The sequence below is a fragment of the Thamnophis sirtalis genome, unplaced genomic scaffold (assembly GCF_051295495.1).
Source record: "Thamnophis sirtalis isolate CommonGarterSnake01/CBP01778 unplaced genomic scaffold, rThaSir2_p1.2 scaffold_9, whole genome shotgun sequence".
NCBI classification, from domain to species: Eukaryota; Metazoa; Chordata; class Lepidosauria; order Squamata; family Natricidae; genus Thamnophis; species Thamnophis sirtalis.
Window position 1 is genome coordinate 65,409,450 of NW_028261389.1, and position 14,871 is coordinate 65,424,320.

Here is a 14,871-nt window from a genome sequence, read left to right on the forward strand (position 1 = left end):
AGCATGAAGCAAACTCCTTGTCCCGAGAAAAAACCCTTTTATTAATTTTTTGTGAGTTCTGCTCATTCAAATGGCAAAGTCTTTCAAGGGAGGATTTATGGTTACACACCTTATCTGTAGACAGACAGGCCGATATCTGCAAAACTTGGCAAGGAGTCTTGGAGAGTCATGAGCCAATTGAGCAAACTAATTGTCTCCTGCCAACTCCACTCCTCTTTTGCTCCTCTTTTATTTCTTTACCTGTAGCCTTACTCCCAAGTCGACCCTTGTTCTTCAGCTGTTCCCTTCGTCTGGCAACTCTGCTCATGCACACACTGGGAACAGGCTCCAGCTGTTCATCTGCCTCACTGATGTTTGACTCTGAAGGCAGCTGACAACTAGCATACAGCTCTGGCCCTTCTCTGACTGCAACACAGAGTCCTCATCAGAGCCTTCCTCAGACTCCAGGTCTGGCCCATGTTCCTCCCAAACCTCCTCAGTGTCCAAATCTGCTGCCAGCACTGTTGGCCACTGGTGGGTCACAACAGATTCGTTCTTCTGTACCATCTTGTGTGAACAGTAATACATTTACAATAAATATGAGTCTGATTGAAAATCTGCAAATGCATGTAGTCCTTGACATATGACCACAATTGGGAGAATATGATCACATTTCTCAATTGAGAAATTCTGTTGCTAAGCAAGGTAGTTGTTTCATGAGCCGCACCCAGTTTTGTGACATTTTGTTGTGAAGTGAATCACTGTTGTTTTTAAGTGAATGGTGTGGTTGTTAAGCAAATCCAACTTCTACTGTTGACTTTATTTGTTAGAAGTTGGTTGAGAAAGGTCACAAATAGTGGTCATTAGTAGTGCACTCCATTGTAACTACATGCTGGAGGCCAAATACCTGAATTTTATAAGGTGACTGTGGGGATACAGCAACAGTTGTAAGTGCAAATATCAGTTGTACCTGTAGTTTTATACTTGTTCAAACCTACTCTCCCCTTCTCATAATAGGCTGTCGTTGTTTTTTTATAAATTAACCTAAGAGCTTCAGTGGCACAGTGGTTAGAGTGCAGTACTGCAGGCTACTTCTGCTGCCTGCCGGCTGCCTGCAATTTGGCAGTTCAAATCTCATGGGCTCAAGGTTGACTCAGCCTTCCATCCATCCAAGGTGGGTAAAATGAGGACCCAGATTATTGGGGGCAATAGACTGACTCTGTAAACCACTTAGAGGAAGATGTAAAGCACTGTAAAGTGGCATATAAGTCTAAGTGATATTGCTATTGCTAAGCCAAATGGTATTTATTTGTTTTTGTTTTAGAATGGTTTATGGAATGATGTGTTGGGGTCCAATTCACATATTACATTAAGTCCTAATATGTAAGTTTACATATCAAGTGAGTCAAAAGAAAACAAATTACATTGCACATTGGCTTAATAACCTGGCTTAATAGCAGTAACTGTGAGAAGGATCTTGGTGCCTTAGTGGACAATCAATTAAATATGAGCCAGCAGTGTGCAGAGGCAGCCAAAAAAGCCAATTCAATCCTAAATTGCATTAACAGAAGGAGTAAATCAAGATCACGTGAGGCACTAATACCACTTTATAAAGCCTTAGTAAAACCACATTTAGAATATTGAATCTAGTTGTGGTCACCACACCATAAAAAATATCTTGAGACTCTAGAAAGAATACAGAGAAGTGAAACAAAGATGATTAGGGGAGTGGAGGCTAAAGCATATGAAGAATGGTGGTAAGAACTTGGCATGGCTAGTCTAGTGAAGAGAAGGACTAGGCATGACATGATAGCAGGGTTTCAATATTTGAGGGGCTGTCACAGAGAGGGGGGGGTTCAAGGTCAGAAAAGGAATAATGGATGGAAAATTATCAAGGGGAGATTCAACCTAGAAATAAGAAGAAATTTTCTTACAGTGAGAACAATCAACCAATGGAACAGCTTGCCTTTGGAAGTTGTGGGAGCTTCAGCACTAAAAGCTTTCAAGAAGAGACTGGACAACCATCTGTCAGTAATGGTATAGGGTCTTCTGCTTGAGCTGGGTGTTGGACTAGATGATCTACAAGGTCCTCTCCAACTATTCTATTCTGTTCCGTTCCGTTCTGTAGCATCGCATCGCATCGCATCCCATCCCATCCCATCCTATTCTATTCTATTCTATTCTTTCTGTGCATTGCAATATCTAAGTTACCAAGACCTATTCAAGGTAGCTGGTTCTCAGAAGCAACTTTTCACCACTTGAGTTGGTTTTCTTGCTGATTCTGCCTGAGCTGTCTGAGCTGGAATCCCTAACATTTTACATACCTTCCTTTTACAGTATGTTCAGTGTTGGCCGTTTCTGAGATCTTTCCTGCAGACCAAGTTTGATTTTGTTTACAGCAATGTATTCCAGAAGAAAAATTTATAAATTCAGTGAACTTGTAAGGGAAGAAAAGCTTTTCCATAATATACATTTTGAGTAGCCCTGGAACACAGGAAATAAATCATGTCAGTTTTCTCATCAATTGTTGAGAAGCAGAAATGTCAGAAATGGGAATTATTGTTATACTAGCAGGTCCTTAGGGTCAAAAATAGGAATTTGGATGCAGCGAGTAATATTTTCCTCTGGGAACTGAAAGTATCCAAAAGCAAAGATATTTGGAACATGTCCAGGTTATATAAAAAGGCTTGTTGCAAAGAGGAGGGTCAGTCCCTGACTGTTCAGCAGAAGGAGCAGATGTTGCTACTAAACTGATGCTTGTTGTTGTCAGTAGAAGCCTTATGGGGAAACACGTAGATGGATATTGATGTATGAAACTTTGGCAAAGTCACAGATCTTTGGCTACTTTTGTTGCAGCATTTCTCAAATCCTTGTCAGCAAACAAAATTGTGCTGCTGGAAAGAATGAGATGCCACTAGCAAAGGTCTCTTAAAACTATCTCATAGGAGACCTATCTATCTATCTATCTATCTATCTATCTATCTATCTATCTATCTATCTATCTATCTATCCATCCATCCATCCATCCATCAATCCATCCATCATCTATCTGTCTATCTGCCTGTTTATCTGTATATTTGTCTATTGTCTATCATCTATCATCTATCATCATCTATCATCTAGCTAGCTAAATAGCTATCTATCTATCTATCTATCTATCTATCTATCTATCTATCTATCTATCTATCTATCTATCTATCTATCTATCTATCTATCTATCTATCATCTATCTATCATCTATCTATCATCCATCCATCCATCCATCCATCCATCCATCCATCCATCCATCCATATCTATCTATCATCTATCTATCTATCTATCTATCTATCTATCTATCTATCTATCTATCTATCTATCTATCTATCTATCTATCTATCTATCTATCTAACACAAAGGGTATTGACCAAGTAAGGGAGACCATAGCTAATGAGAAAAGCAGTGGACAACATTTATTAATATATTTTATCTTTATCTGAAATAGTTCATACAAAATAGAATTTATAAATGAAATATAAACCATCCAAGTAACATTTATTTGGGAAAACTAGAGAAAATGGCAGAGGGTTTTTTTTTAAATGTTTGTAGATAGGATCTTCCCTTCCCCTACTTCTCCTTCTTTTCCCCCTTTCCCCTTAATACTTGTTTCCTTGTACTTGCTGACAAATAATAAATAAATAAATAAATAAATAAATAAATAAATAAATAAATAAATAAATAAATAAATAAATAAATAAATAAATAACTGTCCAAGATTTACATTTTAGGACACGGACCTGACTTAATTTTTCTGCTACATTTTCTTTTCCCATGTCTGGATTTTATTTTTACAGGAAGAAGCATTTCTTGATTTGAGCCTTTCTAAAGCAATAGAGATCTTTTGACACTATACATCAGAAAAAGTTCTCTTTAAAAAGATGTGATCGGTTTTCAGGAATATTCAGGAAGAACCTGACTGATCCATTGGCTTCTGGTAGGAACTAAAATGACATTATATTCTTCATAAAATTATTGAGCAAATGATACAAATTAGGCTCAGTCATCTCATTAATATGATGGTGCCATGAAGAATGATATCATTTCTCTCTTCATCTTCTTAGAGATAACCATTCACTGATCTTCCAGTGTCTAAATCAGATAGCCAAAAGTACTAAAAAATCTTAATGGTTTTATACAACAAAGAAATAGCAGATATTTCTCCAGGGGCTCCACCTGGCCCTTGGGACATGTAATTCAAGATCTTATTGGTCTGACTTATGATTTATTTTCCTGATCATTTTTAATGAGTAAGATCCACACTTCTGTATTACTCTTCTGCCTGTTATAAATCCAGGTATTGTTTTTTTTGTTTTTTTTTTGTTTTTACTGGATTTACCTTCCAGCCATTTTTACTGACTCATCCAGAATTTGTGTGGCTCCACTTAACTCTCAAGTTTAAAATAGCCTGGCATTTCTGCATTGTCTTCTTAGCATCCCCCCCCTCCTTTTCTGATTTGCATTTCATCACGGATTTAATGGACGAACCGCAATGTGTTGGTGAATTAAGGCTTGCTAGGTTAGGGAGTTTGTTCACCAGATTTCAAATCTCTGGTGAACAGCTTGCTGCAGCTCTACAAATCATGCTGTCAAAACAAATTGCACAGTTAAAATATACCTTTACAAGTATGCTTCCAAGTGGGTAGTATAAAAGGTAATTGAAAAACCCAGAGTTTGTATTAAGAATTGGCAAGTAAAGGGAGGAAGCAACCAAATAAGAAGGGGCTGTAGGAAAATACTGAGCAAAATAAAGATCTAAATAATTATAAATGTATAATTATATTTGTATAATTCACAATGTATAATTGTGTAATAGGAGAACACCTCAAAAAAAGAGCTGCCTAAAAAATTAAGGATATAGAAACACAAAATGATATAGCTATCCTCAGTAAGGTGGCTAACTTGAAATGGCTGAGCAAATACAAACATACTATTCAAGTAGATGGCTATTTGAAGTTACAACTGCCAAAACATCTTAGGGAGATATTTATGGAAGTGAGATTCAAACAGCTTGACACAATGGTCAGATATGGGAGATTCCATTCTATACCTTACAATGATCATCTTTGCATTTGCGGAGCAGCAGAGGTAGAAGACCTGCTCACATCCTATTGGATTGTTGCTTGTATAAGGGGATGAGGGACAGGTACCTTGGTCTATATACCAAATGAATGACCCATTGGGATCCCCATATCAAAATAACTTACTTTATGTGTGGCCAGAACCTGAAAATAACATTTAACACAACACGGTACTTAAACAAAATGGTTCGGTTGAGATCTGCATATGTGGGACTGATTGGGGTAGATTGTAAGGGTGACACAGAAATATAATTTTATATCATTTTATTCTCTTTTACATATTTATGTATTAAATTATATTGTATCTTATCCTATAACTATTGTATTTTACCCTACTCTTATTTTAAACTGTTCATATAGGATTTTTTTAGTGATATGCGTTTGAACCTTGTGTGTTGATATGGCCTTTAGTCTAATCAATAAGGATTATTATTATTATTATTATTATTATTATTATTATTATTATCATCATCATCATCATCATCATCATCATCATCATCATCATCATGATGTTAATCTTTGGTGAGATTCACCACTTTGGGGCTTGTTGGTAGCTCAACAGCTCAAGTCCTAACCAAGGACCTAGGAACTGTTACGGTAATGTCGAAGGATATAATGTGTTCCAAGTAGGGTGGTTTTTTGTAGAATCAGAATGTTCAAGTGTGATAAATTTAAAATTTCCAAATAGCGAGGTAGCCCTTTGGGTATTGCTCCAAGGGCTCCAATTACAATCGGGACAACACATGATTTCTTTTTCCACAGTCACTCAACTTCAATTTGCAAGTCCTGGTACTTTGTGATTTTTTCTTACTGTTTATCTTCAATTCGTGAATCTCCAGGTATTGCAATGTCAATGAACCATACTTTTTTCTTTCCAACTATTGTTATGTCAGATGTGTTGCAGGCCAAGTGCCTGTCTGGATTCTGCCTGTCTGGATTCTGAAGTCCCACAAGATCTTGACTTTCTCATTCTCTAAAACCTTCTGAACCTGATGTGGTTTTTGCTGTACTTAAGTCCAAACTTTTGGCACAATTTCCAGTGAATGATCATGGCATCCAGCGGTCATGACATTGTAGGTAGTCAGTTTGTGAAATTTTGCTACACCCACTGATCAAGTGGTCGACTGTCTCGTCTTTCTCATTACAGAGGTGACATTTGCTGTTGGTAGTAATATTTTGAAATTTTGCCTTCATGTATTTTGTGGCTAAGACTTGTTCTTGAGCAGCCAAAATAAAGCCTTCTGTTACTTTTTTCAGTCCTCCTGATCTTAACCAGTTCCAAGTTAGCTTTTGGTCTGCTTTGTCTTCAATACTTTTCAAGCATTGGCTATGCTTAGCTTTGTTTTTCCAATTTTCAGCTTGCTTATCAATTAGGTCTTTCTTATATTCAGCTTTTGACTTAGTTGTCTTTAAAAGGCCTCCTTTATTTACTTCCTTAATGATTGGTTCTTCACTTTTCTGGATGTAATCATTCAAGCTGTGTATTTGTTCTTCCACAGTCTGTTTTACTTGTAGGAGTCCTCGACCACCCTCTGCTCTTGGTAGATATAATCGGACAACATCACTTTTAGGGTGCAAAGCATGATTCATTGTCATAAGCTTCCTTGTTTTTCTGTCCAAATTATCCAACTCCATCTGGGTCCAGTCAATTATTCCTGCAGAGTATTGAATCACAGGTATAGCTCAGATATTTATGGCTTTTATGAGGTTTCCTCAATTCAGTTTGGACTTTAATATCTTGCAAATTTGTCCAATGTACTTGGCTGATGTTAACTCCTTGACTTTATTATGCATTAAGTCAGAGGCCTCTAAAATCCCCAAGTACTTGTAGCCTTCTTCTGGTTTTACTGCCTTTATCATTTCTTCATTCTCAAGTTCTATTCCAGCATCTTCTATGACCTTGCCTGCTTTGGTTGCCATTGTTGCACATTTGTCAATTCCAAACTGCATACCAATGTCTTGGCTAAATTCTTTTGTGCTTTCAATTAATAAATTCAGTTCAGCTTTTGTTTTACCAAACAGCTTCAAATCATCCATGTACACCAAGTGCGAAATTTTCAGTCCTTTCTTTGCAAGTTCGTATCCATAGTTCATCTTCTTCAAAATTATTGTCAGTGGTAGCATTGAGAGTATAAAAAGTGGGGGTGAAAGGGAATCACCCTGGAAAATGCCTCGTTTAATTTCAACTTCACCCAGTATTTCTTCATTAGCTATAAGCTTCGTTTTCCAGAGGTTCATTGAAGTTTCCATGATTTTTTGTATGTTTCTGCTGATGCCAAAGATTTTCAGGCATTTCTTGATCCAGCTATGGGGAACTGAATCAAATGTTTTCTTATAGTCTATCCAAGCCATGAACAGGTTGGTTCATCTTTTCTTTGAATTCTGTAGGTTTAGTTTGTCAATCAGCAGTTGGTCCTTTATTCCTCTTGAATTTCTGCAGTATCCTTTCTGTTCTACAGGAAGCAAGTAATTTCTTTCCAAGTATCCATAAATTTGGTTTGCAATGATACCAGTAAGGAGCTTGTATGTTGTTGGCAAACAGGTGATTGGCCTATAGTTTCCAGGATCCTTTCCTTTTTCTTTATCTTTTTGGATCCAAAATGTCCTTCCAGTTGTCATCCATTCATCATTTTCAGGTGTTTTTAAGATCTGGTTCATTTAGGCTGCCAATCTTTTGTGGACACTTGTAAGTGCCTTTAACCAGAAGCCATGTAACTCATCTGGTCCAGGTGGTCTCCAGTTCTTCACTATTATTATTATTATTATTATTATTATTATTATTATTATTATTCAATTGTATCACAGCAGCCAGTTGTTTCGCCGGATTTGGCATTGGTTACTAGTCGGGCCCCACCCAGGGGCCTAGGACGTCATAACGTATTTTCGTAATATGCATGCAGATCCAAGCAGTGCGGCTTTTTGCATTTCACTGATGGTGATTTTGTCAACTTTTAACTGTTTTAAATGCAATTCCAGTGCTTTTGTAATAGCACCCAGTGTGCCAATTACCACTGGAATTACCACTGCTGGTTTGTGCCATAGTCGTTGAATTTCAATTTTTAAGTCCTGGTATTTTGCAATTTTTTCATGTTTCTTCTCGGCGACCCTGCTATCACCTGGTATTACGATGTCTATGATTGTGACCTTATTTTTCTCAACCAGTGTGATGTCTGGTGTATTATGCGCCAGTATTTTGTCCGTTTGTATACGGAAATCTCACAAGATCTTGACCATCTGATTTTCGGTGACTTTTTCAGGCTGATGTTCCCACCAGTTTGTTGCTGTTTTTATTATTATTATTATTATTATTATTATTATTATTATTATTATTATTATTATTATTACTATTATTATTATTATTATTATTATTATTATTATTTTCATTGCAAATTGCAGCACAAAAACAGAAGTGTTATCACATAATGCAAACTTTCAGAACCAAATGCAAAGGAAAGTTATGTGAACTTCTAGTCATAACAAACTTGCAATATATGCATTATGTGATTTGCATAACCTTAGCTCGCTTGTTGTATTCAATACTTTCATTGCTCTCTGGTGGAAATGTTGTAATTATAGCAGGGGAAAACCAGTGGCCAAAAGGCAGCATTAATTGTATAAGGAAAACATTTGTTAATCAAACATATCATTCAAGGAGGGAGAATGGGACAAAGTATATGTAATTCTGCTTCAGGAGACCAATGAAATCTAGCTCCATGAGAAGCTATATAACAATTAGAACTATTGCCATGGCCCATGTGTTCCTCTTAGACATACATCTTCAAAAGTGTATCAGTGTTGACTGCCTGGGCTTATTTGCATTAAACACTGAACACCCACTACTGACTCTGAAGGAGAGAATAATGTCATAGACTGCCGTTCAAAAAAAGGAGTGATTTAAAAGCCGAGAACCAGACACAAAAACAAGAGAAACACTGAGGACAAGTATCACTTCTTTCTCTGAAGATAAAAGTGTACGGTTGGCAGCACAATATCGTTATGGTTGGTCACACAGTCAGCAGATGTTTAGGCTGAATTTGGCATATTATTACCTGTTCACAACAATGTGAAATCACAGCTGCCAGTTCTCTAGCTGTTGTTGTTGGCCTTTGTGTGCATTGAGTTCTTCCCAAGGACTCAAGATGCCAGACTATATCAGCATAGCATATGTGTTGATCCCAGCTGTGCGGCCTTTTGTAAGTGACAGATGGAAATTTTGTCAATGCACAGATAGTCTAAGTACTTGTCCAAGATTTTTGGGATCACACCTAGTGTGCTGATGACCCACTAGAACCATCATGGCCATATTGTTTTTCAATTTTGATTTTTAGATCTTGATCCTTTGTGATGTTCTCCAATTCTTTGTCTTCTGGAATCCCCAGGAATTGCTACATCAATTATCCACACTTTCTTCTTTTCAACCACAGTTATATCTTATGAGCCAACAGGTTATCATTCCCATTTTGTCTGTTTGAATTCTAAAGTTCCAGAGTACTTTAGCTTCTTCATTTTCTATTAGTTTGCCATTTTCTGTGGTCCCACCAGTTCTTGCCTATAGGCAACAGTATTCCTTGCAGCTCTTCTCATGCACCATTGTTGCTAGATTGTGTGTTATTATTTGTAGTTAGTCTGTGTGATTCTCTTGAAGCAATTAGCTAGGTGGTCACTGTTTCTTCAGCTTCTTTGCAGAGGCAGCACTTGCTATCTGTTGCTGTCTACTCAGGTTTGGATTTGTTCTTAAGGCTTGGTTTTGTGCAGCCAGAATCATACTCTCCCTCCCTCTCCCTTCTCCCCCCTCTCTCTTTTCAATTCTTTTGCTCTCAGTCATTGGCAGGTCTTGTTGTTATCTGCATTGCCTGCTTTAAAAAAAATCTACTGACCATGTAATGCTTTGCCTTGCCATGTCTCTTTTCTATTTTTCATTTGGTCTTTCCAGTATTCATTGCAGACTAATTTAGTCTTTTCAGTGCTGAAGTCAACATTTTAAGTAAATGTTATCATTTGTTTAAGGTGAGCAAGCTTTTCAGGTTCTGGTTGCTGATTTGTGAATCAAGAATCCAAAGGCAACAGACATTTATGCATATTAATTATCCTTCCTTCCTCATAATGGAGTTGAATAAATCACCAAGAAGAAAGAGGCAAGGACAACCTTGTTGTTTTCCTCTTAAGTATCCCTGAAGAAGATCAATGATTTCAACTACCACTATCAGATGGAAGTAGATATCTTGACCAAGGAAATTGTTTCAGCTTTTCTCCTAATAATCTCCTAATCATATTCATCATCTTTCTGCTGACTTTTCCAGGAAAAAAAAATAGACTGTTTGGTGTGAAATATTGGCGAGGATTATGGTTGTTCCAACTGGCCATGGATGTTTGTGATCTACCAATTACTGACTTTTCAGATTACAGTTACTGAACCATTCTTTATTGCTGGAATGGAGTGCAAGAGATGGTGTATATGTCTATGCATTCCTTCATCAAGGAAGCATATGAACAAGTCTTGAACTGCACAACTGTAAATGATGGTATAGTTTATGCTCTTAAAACCTGTACAATATTTTACAGCCTGTATAAGGACATATTTTAATCCTCATTAAAAATCAACTCAATTGAATTAATGCATTTTCTCATGACCTTTTATCCCCAGGATTCCTAATCAACTGTCTCGGTTGATTAATCTTTCTCTGTGTACTATAAATTACTCTTCAAACCTTCTTAAAAACTCTGTTTAATTCTTAATTACTTGTAAACCATTTGAGATTTTGACTAATTTTTTTTAATTCCCCAACCTGATGACCAGATTTAGCTGAATACAAATGATATCAGTCCTGCTATTCCTTAGTACATATAATACTTTGATCATTTTAAATTTTAGATAATATACTCTGTAATCCTTTGAAACCAGAAGATGATATATTGGTGATTTACGTTTCCTTGTAGAAAAATATATATTGAAATTGAAAATATCTGTCCAACCAATTCATCTTTTGATAGTAACTTAACTCTTTCAAAAGAATAATATTATGTTTGTCGCAAGCATTTCCTAAAGACCAAATCAATGAATGCATTTAGCATAGGAGTCAATACTAAGTTGTGAGAGTTCCAGTGATATTTCAGTGGTTAGATATGAAAGTCTTCCTCAGCTCTCAGTTTTGGAATCCTTCATTGTAGTTTTCCGTAATCCTCCTCTCTGTTGTCCCTATGTAATCTTCTCCAGTAGATTAGTAGCTTTTCCAAAGATGCTGTGAAAACAGAGCTGTGCCCTCATATAAATTTTAGAAAAGTATTCACATGTTGACTTAGCGTTTTGAATAGTATATCTGTAATATGTGGCAAAGACCCATTAGTGTAAATATGTTCCCTTATAATTGCATGTGGATATGAATGTTTTATTGAGCAGATGCAAAAAGGGAGAAAGAAAGAAAAAAGAAAAGAAAAGAAAAAAGAAGCAAAGCAAAACAAAACAGGAAAAGTGGGACAAAATCTATAAACTATAAATGTTTGTGCACATAGACTGCCTTTCACACTAAGTGTTCTGTGCATATAGGAGAGTATATATAAGCCCAAGGAGATATCCCATGCCTCACCTTAATAGCTCAGCTGGATTGGGCCAACCACTTCTCTCGTCATCCTTTCCCTCATAACAGCAATAGCACTTGGATTTATATACCACTTCTTTACAGCCCTCTCTAAGCAGTTTACAGCCCTCTCTAAGCAGTTTACACCAGTTTAAAGCAACTCTGTCGCTTTAAATCAGAACTGAGCATGCCTAGCTGTGGAATTCTGGGAGTTGAAGTCCACAAGTCTAAAAAAATTTGAAACCCACCACTGTGTCAGTGCCTCACCAGCCATAAACCTTACCGCACGTCACTGGTGGCCTCATTAAATAGAATCTGTGCAGAGAAAGTTTATTTATTTTTATTTTTTATTATTTCTTAAATGTTTAAGTCCCCATCCTTCTTATAAGGTGACATGGTGTGGCTTACAGATTATAAAAACAAATAGAAAAATAATAAAAATATTCAGTGGTAAAAATTTTAAAAAATTAAATCCATGTAAAAACCAAAACTAAGAGGTGGACAGTATGGGGATGAGGTCTTCTTGCCCTCCTCTTTAGCAGATGGGATCCATTGCCAGTCTGCTGATTCAAGAGGAGTGGTTTGGTCCTATTGGGGAGATAACCTAATTACATTAATATCCATAGTTTCTCTCCCCCACCCATCTATTAATAATCTTATAATCTAGATTTAAAACATGTGATTGTAACTCACAGTTATTTGGCATTTTGGCTCTTCATACATCCTGGTTCTTATATGATTGCAGAGAAGATGTGAAATCTCAACAGAACTTTCTTGTTCAATGAAACTTACTTAATAAAACTTATCTAATAAAAATACTCAAGAGATGCAAAGGTACACATTAGCCTTAATGTGCTCTTCAAATCCTCCCAGAATTGATTAGAAGATGAGCAGCTATATAAATGATTTAAATAAAGTTTTAAATAAAAGAAAAAGGAAGAGAGCCAGTGACTTACAGAAACAATCAGGTTCCTATCCTTATTCATATTCTGAAATGCATCCGACAAAAGCATTGACGCTTCTCATACTTTAAGATTCGTCTTTTCTAATTTCAGTTTTAAGTAAAAGACACTGGAGATTGTGCTCTCTAAATTAATTTCCTTCTAAATGAAATGACATTTCCTATCTTACTTTTGATCATAGTGTCAAAGGAAATGATCCTTAGAAAAATCTAATGATTGACATTAGCAAGTCTCCTTTTTTTTTGCCTCCCAAAGCAAGCTTTGGTATGTAAAATTCATATTAAAAATATTACGCTCCTTTGATAATCTCAAACTAGATGGCATATTATTCCCTCCCTGAAAACTGTGTATATAATTTATTAGTGAAAAGAAATAAAGAATCTTCCAATTTCCACGAAAAAAACACCATTTCAGATAAGCTGTTTAGGATGTTTATTTAATGGAAGTCAGCTCATAACCCAAGCTAGAATTATCCACTTCTTTTCAGAAAGTATGTTACACTGGAACAGGGTTATCTGAAACTTTAATGCTGTAGGTACTTCTCTCTCTTTTCATAGAGACACTATATCATCAGCATGTGCCCAATCAATTGCATGTTATGGTATCTATAGAATTGTAGAAAACTATACAATGGCTTTATATCCAACAAAGCGACTGGCTTAATTATTTACACAGCAGCCTGCTGAGAAACCTTTTAAGGCTGAATTGTCTACAGTACATTGATTTGGTTATCAAGTATACCATATGAATTTGAGAAGCACCCCACAGAATTAAACCAAGGAGCAGACTAATATATACATTCTTTCTGGTTTCTATGATGTTTCTGCACATGGATTTTCTACAACACTTAAGTCCATAAGCAGGACTGAGGGTATTTTTTTCTTCCCAGCTTCAACATCTAAGGTTCAAAACCATACTCATTTTCAGCATGAGGTTCCATTTAGGTCTTAGTCATAACTTATTAACATAAGACTGTATGTATACTGTATGTGGAGCACTTGTTTTGCAGGTCCCAAATATCTCCAGAATGAGCAAAGCCAAACACCTCGACCCAAGGGTGAAATGCTACCGGTTTGGGCCAGTTCGCCCGAACCAGTAGTAAAAAACAAAACAAAACTAGAAATTGCACAGCACAGCTGATTGTGACATGGCTGATCATCGGAATCTTTTTAAAAAACTTTTTAAAACATTTTTTTACCACCGATTCAGGCAAACCAATAGTTCCGACAATCAGCTGTGCCAACCGATTTATATTCGCTAGAAAGCAGGAAATCCTACTTCTAGCAAATCTAAATCATGCGGCACAACTGTTCCCCCCCATTGTTGTACTTACCTTTACAGACTCAGAAAAGGCTTCCTAATCCAGTCCATATGCATGCAAAGCATTTGTTTGCCATGCATGCACATGAAGCATGTATGTGGGCACGAAGCGAACCGGTAGCAGACTTCAGAACATTTCACCCCTGCCTTGACCCCTTTTTCATTTCAGGGGAAGTTGGAATGTTTTTTAAGGAGCAAAAGCAGGTGTTAAGTCTTGCAGACATTAAGCCCGATATTATGTCCGTAAAATTTTCAAATCTATCCCAGAACTTGGCTGATGGAAATTAAATTTTTGAGCATATCCCTCACATAACATGTGAGATCCCTTTCACATTATCAGAAGTTGCTTGCTCAGTGTGTCTACAGTTAGAATAACTGGTGTCATTCAGGCAAGATTTAAGGACCCCCAATTATGGGTCTCACAAAGTAAAATGAGTTAGAGGTTCCCACAGTGCAGCGGAAGTATCCTACTACAGATGAAAGAAAATGATGCAAAATGTCAACTAAAATAGGAATGCTTTTGTACAACCATTAATTTAGTATAATCTAAATTTGGCAGACTTCAGATTTGCATTCACCATCCTCTTGCACATCAATACATATTGACCTGAAGGAGCAATAGGTGTGGAGATAGTTTGCAGAGAACTCTGTATTTATGGCTGATTTAGTAAGACCTTTAAGATATGCTTTTGTCATCAGGCTTGGGATTCCAGATGTGTGGCAGATCCCATGCAATACTTTGCTAATTTGCGATGATGTTTTTTTAACCTTAGCTGCTGATTATATTTATGCTGTTTTATATTGATTTGCCTAGTTTTAAAGTGTTGTCTGCTATCCAGAGTGCTAAGTTTGAGATGGGCAGCTATATGAATTGAAATAATGAAATAAAACCAAATAATACATTCACTTTTCTTTTCTAA